General features: G+C 39.2%; 1 pseudogene; it reads right to left on the minus strand.

The window, feature by feature from the left end:
* Positions 1–6,707: 6,707 nt before the first annotated feature.
* Positions 6,708–7,804, minus strand: LOC138073949 (heterogeneous nuclear ribonucleoprotein A1-like; annotated as a pseudogene).
* Between the last annotated feature and the right edge of the window lie 727 nt (positions 7,805–8,531).

Below are 8,531 nucleotides of genomic sequence, written 5' to 3' on the forward strand. Positions count from 1 at the left end.
TCCAGGCAGAGCAACCATCCTCCTCCTTTCAATACAGACTGACTAGTCCATAGAAGAAGTTGCTCCAGTAGTCCTGGATTAAATCCCTTTTGTTCCTCTTCTGAGCCTGATTTGGAGTAAAAAAAAGTAATACCATATATCAGGGTTTAAGGCTTCCAATACTGTATTTCCTGCCTTTTTATTTTTGACTATAGAAAGATCTCAGTGACAGAGCAAAGTGAGAATTTGATTTTAGGGCAACTGGATGAAATACCAGATATAACCCAATTCCACCCACCTCATTGGTTTCTTTCTGTAGCTGAAGACATTTGCCACCGTGGGAGGTGATATAACACATATTCAATTATTCTCCCTGCACCTCATTTAGACTCAGATATTTTCTGTTCACTTTCTTATTAAAAAGAAATAAGATATGTTCATCATAGAACATTTAGAAATCTTTATTATTGAGCAAAGGGAAGAAAATTACAGCCATTCATTATACCAACAGACACAGAAAAACTATTAACTCTGCAATGTATAGGCTTCTGGATCTTTTCTATGCACATATATTAGTACATTAATGAGACTATATCAAACTATTCTTTATAACTAACCCCTTGCCCCCTACTCAAATGTATCATGCTTTTATATCTATAATTATCCATCTTTCAAAAGCCCAGAGCCCATCCTCCATCTTTTCAAAGGACAAAATGACTTGTCATATTTCTAAACATGAAAGTTACACACAGATTCACTGTGTTTCAAAGATGTCTCCCTAAAACTATAAGGAGTTTTCCTTGCACATTAGCAAGCGAGGCCTTTGTTCCTATAATGTTCATAGTGTCTCTTATGCCCTTGGAAATCACACAATCTATCCATTTATCTTCCTCAAACACACACTCATAAGCACCATGAGCAAACTATCTTTTTAGATAAATATAAGACAGTTTTTTTTCAATACCTTCCTCAATGAAGCCTATGAAAGACATAACTTAAAATATACAAGCAAAGCCCAGCTAGAAAAATAACCTCCTAATTTACTACTAATTTAAAGAGTGCATTGAAAGCTGTTTTCAGAGATAGTTTAGGAGAAGAGCTGCCAAGCCTGGAGAAACAGGAAGCTAGGGATATAATTGGCACTCAACACTCTGAAATGCTTCTCAAAGAAGAGAAAATCATATGGTTGGAAATCTGTAATTTTGTGAACATTAAGTTCCAAAATATTTTGCATGAACTCACCAAGGGATGATCATTACAGTAAGGAACATTCAGCTAGTGTGAACAATGCCCAGTGAGTAGCTCAGGTTTGCCTTCCCTGGACTGCAGTAACAAGCTACACCTATGTGTCCAGACACTAAGCAGAGAGGATTTGGGTAGGATCCCTGAGGTTATCTGAATGTGTTTAGTGAAGAAAGAATTGAGCTTACTCAAGCTGTAGTCTAGCCTACAATATTGAATACTATTTTTCCCCCTATTTTGAAGGATATTAGCATCTATGTCCCTAAATGTCTGTGACTGGTCCAGAGTTTACTCATACGGAACAAGCACTGACTTTTGAATTATGGTTTCACTTTCTTATGTGAACAAGAACACAGACTTCTCTGAAATATGGCCTCTTCATCATCAGAATAGTGCTCTAGTCCACTAACCCTGAATGCAAAGGTATGAGTTAATACATAAAAGCAACAGCATGGGGCATACTAAGAGTGGTTCATTGAACAAAACCAATTTGCATTTAGATACTGGGGAAAAGTTGTGCTTCCTGAGAAAGCTGTGCATCACCTCTAACATACTTTGTCTCTAACATATTTTTTCAATGTCATCTGATTCTGTGGGAGCTATTTTACATCTCTGAGTTGTAGATAACTGGTACCACTGGAAAGTTATTGAGTATGAATCCAGCGTGGTAGAAGAACAACTTTTCCCTGCTCCCATTGAAAAAATGGTTTTGACACTTGAGTTGAAACCGGTTAACTCAGCAGGACTGAGGTGCCCAGATCCTTCATGTTCACAAAGACCGGCTCTTGGTCAGTTCCAGGGAGATAACCTCTGGGCCCTTAGAATATTCTTCCTGATAAAAATGTCTTGTTTACTTTTTAAAAGTGCTTTGGGCCACTCTGTACTAGGTAACTTTATCCTAATGATGCGATTTATGGTGAAAGCCTTTTTATGTTGTTGTTTTGGGTGGTGCGCTAGAGTCTGAGTCACTGAGATCAATTACGTGGACAGTACACGTTTACATGACTGACTTCCCATTAAAAAATCCATGGATACCAACAGTCAGGTGTCCTTCACCTCACCCCTGTTACTGGAAGAATTAAACACATCCCTGTGGGACTTCACTGGGAAGAGCCACCTGGAAGTTGACACCTGGTTTCTCCTGGACTTTTTCCTTTTATCTTTGCCAATTTTAAAACATCTCCTTTCACCATAATAATCCAAAAGTATGGAGTAGGGTCCTGTGTGTCTTCTACCAAGTCACTGAGTCTGAGGGAAATTTGGGGGGCTCCCAGCCTACCTCTATTTGCATATTCTTTTCAATATTTCATATTTATGTACCCATTCTTAGAATCTTCCTTTGAACTAGTTTTAACATCATCTTGATCCCCTCATTAAATAAAGTCTTTAACATGTTTTCATTTTAAAATCTAAAAATCATGATTTTACCTTTTTAAAAGATTAAGTAGAGCAAAATTTCTTTAAACATCTACTCTAGAAGAGCCTTCTAATGAGTACAAAAAGAGCCCATCCTCTCACAACCTAAGCAACTAGTATGTTAAATCAAAGCATGTCTAAGACCAAATTCCTCTGTGTCCCACATAAGCACATATTAGCAAGTAAAAATAAATGGGAGTTAGACCATATTTTCAGCAACTGAACTCTCCTATTAGCCTCACAAAAGACTCTCAGAAAGCAGACTCAGTAAGACTCTGGTGGAAGACTCAGTCTTTAGTAAGCCAAGGTGACAAGGTTCTCCATTAAATAAATGGTCCTAAGACCCAAAATTCACACTGATACTCCACTGTCAAGTTTGCTAAATTCTTACACCTCATTCATGCAATTACCATGGGGAATATACACTCTTCCTAAGCAACTCCCCATGTTTAACACCTTTATTTCACTGATAAAAGTTATTTCTAATGCTCCTGATGCTAATAAACAACCTCTCTCATGTACATTCTCATACCAGGGCTAAGTTGCCACATTCTAAGGTGTTGATTTCTGCTTGGGGTGCTTCATATAATATGCTGTTTAACCACCTCTGAAGTGTAGATTCCTGAATAAGATACTGTGAACATCAAGTCCCCAAGGGTGTAAATTAGAGTTAACTGGCATACACAAACATGTGTCACACTGTTAATACTAGAATAGTCTTAAAATAAATTTCACACAAATAAAATAGCAGTGTTAAGAACACAAACTCAGAACAATCATTATCATCTTCCTTTTCATCTTCCTTTAGGCATGCTTTATTTCTTAAACAATCACTAAGCAAAAATCTTTTAGAGCATATCCTACATATAAATAGGATTTTTTAGGTAATTGAGTTGTTTGAAGCAGAAGCAGAAGACATTAAGAAGAGGTCGCAAGAATACACAGAACTATACAAAAAAGATCTTCATGACCCAGATAATCACGATTTTGTGATCACTCATCTAGAGCTAGACATCCTGGAATGTGAAGTCAAGTGGGCTTTAAGAAGCATCACTACGAACAAAGCTAGTGGAGGTGATGGAAATTCAGTAGAGCTATTTCAAATCCTAAAAGATGATGCTGTGAAAGTGATGCACTCAATATGCTGTCAAATTTGGAATGCTCATCAGTGGCCACATGGCTGGAAAAGGCCAGCTTTCATTCCAATCCCCAAAAGACACAATGCCAAAGAATGCTCAAACTACCACATAATTGCACTCATCTCACACTCTACTAAAGTAATGTTCAAAATTCTCCAAGCCAGGCTTCAACAATACATGAACCTCCAGATGTTCAAGGTGGATTTAGGAAAAAAAAAAAAAAAAAAGGCCTAGGAATCTGAGATAAAATTGCCAACATGCGTTGGATCATCGAAAAAGCAACAGAGTTCCAGAAAAGCATCTACTTCTGCTTTATTGACTATGCCAAAGCCTTTGACTGTGTGGATCACAACAAACTATGGAAAATTCTTAGAGAGATGGGGATACCAGACCACCTGATCTGCTGCTTCGGAAATCTGTATGCAGGTCAGGGAGCAACAGTTAGAACTGGACGTGGAACTGGTTCCAAATTGGGAAAGGAGTATGTCAAGGCTGTATACTGTCACCCTGCTTATTTAACTTATATCCAGAGTACATCATGAGAAACCCTGAGCTGGAAGAAGCACAAGCTGGAATCAAGATTGCTGGGATAAATATCAATAACCTCAGATATGCAAATAACACCATCCTTATGGCAGAAAGCAAAAGAGGAATTAAAGAGCCTCTTGATGAAAGCGAAAGAGGAGAGTGAAAAAGTTGACTTAAAACTCAACATTCAGAAAATTAAGATCATAGCTTCTAGTCCCATCACTTCATGGCAAATAGATGGTGAAACAATGGAAATAGTGAGAGACTTTATTTTGGGGGGGGCTCCAAAATCACTGCAGATGGTGATTGCAGCCATGAAATTAAAAGACACTCCTTGGAAGAAAAGTTATGACTGACTAAGACAGCATATTGAAAAGCAGAAACATTACTTTGCCAACAAAGGCTCATTTAGTCAAAGCTATGGTTTTTCCAGTAGTCATGTATAGATGTGAGAGTTGGACTATAAAGAAAGCTGAGCATCGAAGAATTGATGTTTTTGAACTGTGGTGTTGAAGGAGACTCTTGAGAGTCCCTTGGACTGCAAGGAGATCCAACCAGTCCATCCTAAAGGAAATCAGTCCTGAATATTCATTGGTAAGAGTGATGCTAACCCTGAAACTCCAATACTTTGGCCACCTGATGCAAAGAACTGACTCACTGGGAAGGACCCTTATGCTGGGAAAGATTGAAGGTGGGAGCAGAAGGTAACAATAGAGGATGAGATGATTGGATCACCAACTCAATGGACATGAGTTTGAGTAAACTCTGGGAGTTGGTGATGGACAGGGAGGCCTGGTGAGCTGCAGTCCATGGTTTCGCAAAGAGTTGGACATGACTGACTGACTGACTGAACTGAACTGATTCATCTACTTCAGTATTCTTGCTGGGAAAATCCCGTGGAGAGTGGACCCTAGACAGCTACAGTTTATGGAGTTGCAGAGTTGGACACAACTGAGTGAGCAATTGATACATTTGCTGTGTCTCCAGTACCTGGAACTTAATGCTACTCAATGCATAGTTGACTTAAATTTAGAATATTAAATTGATAATCCAAGCACACTTTTAGGAGAATTTTAGGTCCACCATATTACCTGCTATATACATATTATCTGCTGTATACATTGGAGGATTTTTAAAGAAGTTTTAGATCTACAAAAAGTTATGTAGTACAGAGAATTCCCATGTGGCCCACATCATTTCCCCTATTATTAACCTCTTACATTAACTTTGTACATTTGTCATAACCAATGACCCAATATTAATACATTATTAATAAATCTCATAATTTATTCATATTTCACTAGTTTGAACCCAACATCTTTTTATGTTCCAGGATTCCACTCATGGATTACATGCAGTCATGCCTCATTAAGCAACTCTAGACTGTGGGCATTTCTCAGGATTTTCTTATTTTTGATGACAGTTTTGAGTAGTCCTGATCAGGTATTTGGTACAGTGTCTCTCAATTGGGATTTATCTGATGTTTTTCTCGTGATTAGACCAAGAGTGTGGGTTTGGGGAAAAGGACCACACAGTCTACTCATTCTCATCACATCACACTATCAAAATAATCTGTCACTGCTGATGCTAACCTTGGCCTCTTGGCTGAGAGTGTTGTTAAGTTTCTGCAATGCAAAGCCAGTCTCTCCACAGGCAATTTCTCTCCACCATTCTGCCCACCCAGACCCCTTTTCCAAATGGCACTCTTTTTTTTTAATTTTTATTTTATTTTACTTTACAATACTGTATTGGTTTTGCCATACATTGCCATGGGTGTACATGAGTTCCCCCTCTTTTTTTTTTTTTTAAGAGGGTATTAAATCTTTTATTGATTACACATGATAATGGATGATACACAAGCTTCATTCCCATCTATAACTTTATCTGGTACCATAATTCAATTTAGATATATTGCATAGGATGTGCCAACAATCATTAATAACCAAAAAAAAAATTAAAAACTCCATGACTTTGCATGGGTGACCCTTTTAATGGTGAACTCCAGGTCACAACACAGTAACTGTCAGTTCAACTACACCAAGGTTCTGAAGACAACAGCTTCTCCACCAAGCAGGTTTGTAAATAAATTTCAAATGAACCTGGCATCACCCTGAAGGAATTCTAACTTCACACTGTTGGGGTAGTTTACCAAAATGGCTTCAGAGTAGACTAACTTTACACAGCACATTAAAAAAAAAAAAAAAGACATTTATTCAGCATCATGATCAGACTATTACATTTAGCAATCAACAGCATGGGTGCAAAAAAAAAAAATGTACATTAAAACCCTTTGTTGGAATGCTTTACACTTTCCACAGAACAGGAACTAAAATAACCTGTTATACAATTAGTCACAAGTACAGTCCTCGAGTTTTTTGCCCATACACACGAGTATTGTCTAAAACATGTCTTCTTTGTAGCAGCTAGGCCCTGCCACCACTGTGCTTGGCCGAGTTCACAAATCTGTTGTAACCTGTAGCTTCCCTGTCACTTCTCTGGCTCTCCTCTCCTGCTAAGCTTTGTTTCCTGGCAGTAATTAAAACCTTCTGCCACTGCCATAGCTACTGCTGCTGCTGGAGCCACCATAGCCACCTTGGTTTCGCGGTTTGGCAAAGTATTGGCCTCCACCACCATAGGGGCCAGAACTTCTCCCTCCAAAGTTTCCTCCTTTCATGGGTTCAAAATTTGAAGATTGATTGTTGTAATTGCCAAAATCATTGTAGCTTCCGCCACCTCCAAAATTGCTTCCGTCATTACCAAATCCATTATATCCATCCCCACTGCCACCATATCCGCCACCACTGCGGCTGCCACCAAAGCCACCTCGACCACTGAAGTTTCCTCCACGACCAAAATGTCATTCCCACCAAAACCACCTCCACGACCGCCACCAAAGTTTCCAGAACCACTTCGACCTCTCTGGCTGGCTGAAGCACTAGCCATCTCTTGCTTAGACAGGGCTTTTCTCACTTCACAGTTGTGGCCATTCACAGTGTGGTATTTCTGAATGACAATCTTGTCTACCGAGTCATGGTCATCAAAGGTTACAAAAGCAAAGCCTCTCTTTCTGCCACTGCCTCAGTCAGTCATGATTTCATTTACTTCAATTTTCCCATACTGTTCAAAATAATCTCTCAGGTGATGTTCTTCAGTGTCTTCTTTAATGCCACCAACAAAAATCTTTTTCACAGTTAAGTGGGCACCAGGTCTTTGAGAATCTTCTCTTGAGACGGCCCTCTTTGGTTCCACAACTCTTCCGTCCACCTTGTGTGGCCTTGCATTCATGGCCGCATCCACCTCCTCCACCGTGGCGTATGTGACAAACCCGAAGCCTCTGGAGCGCTTGGTGTTTGGATCCCTCATTACCACACAGTCTGTGAGCGTTCCCCATTGCTCAAAATGGCTCCTCAGACTCTCATCGGTTGTTTCAAAGCTCAATCCTCCAATGAAGAGCTTCCGCAGCTGTTCGGGCTCTTTGGGAGACTCTGATTTAGACATGACGGCAGTGGAGGCGGGGAAGACTTCAACGATGCTTTCTCAGCGGCGTCCACGGGCAGAAAGGAGTAACCTCACGAACGTATCTCAGTTCCCCCTCTTTGAAAGGAGGTTACTATGTGGAGCCCACATTTTTAAAAATGAGGAATTATGTTTCACCTCCATGATGGGGAAAATGCTATATAAATCATGGGAATTTTTCTGCATGGTAGGGTCTTTTCTCCCAACTTCCATTTGTATTTGATCATTTAGTTCAGCATGGAATCATGGCTATTTATTTTATACCTTGGATTATAATCCCATGCTTCTCTATTTTGTTGCACAAATTGTTCCAGCTTTAAGCATTAAAAGCTCTTTCAGTCAGATCCTGTGATCTGGCCATTGGCTTGTGCACACATGTGCATGTTTTAATAACCATGGCCTTACTTTGTGGCACTAACAGTGTCCAGGTTCATTTTGTATATGTCATGTCTGGACCTAGAATCAGCCATTACTTTAAGAACCCATGGTTTCTTTTATCAGATATTGGTATTAGAAATGAAGATGAAGGCACTGACTATGTTTATTTCCATTGGGGCATAAGAGTTATTTTAGCACTTAGAAATGTTTTGTTTCTTAATTTGAACAGCTGCTTAATAAATTACTTAAAATTATATTAAATATGTTTACTTTACAAATGCACTTCCAAATGTCTGAAGGAGCTTAACGAAGTTGTAAATAGGACTAAGCATT

This window comes from Capricornis sumatraensis, chromosome 2, assembly GCF_032405125.1.
Source record: "Capricornis sumatraensis isolate serow.1 chromosome 2, serow.2, whole genome shotgun sequence".
Taxonomy (NCBI): Eukaryota; Metazoa; Chordata; class Mammalia; order Artiodactyla; family Bovidae; genus Capricornis; species Capricornis sumatraensis.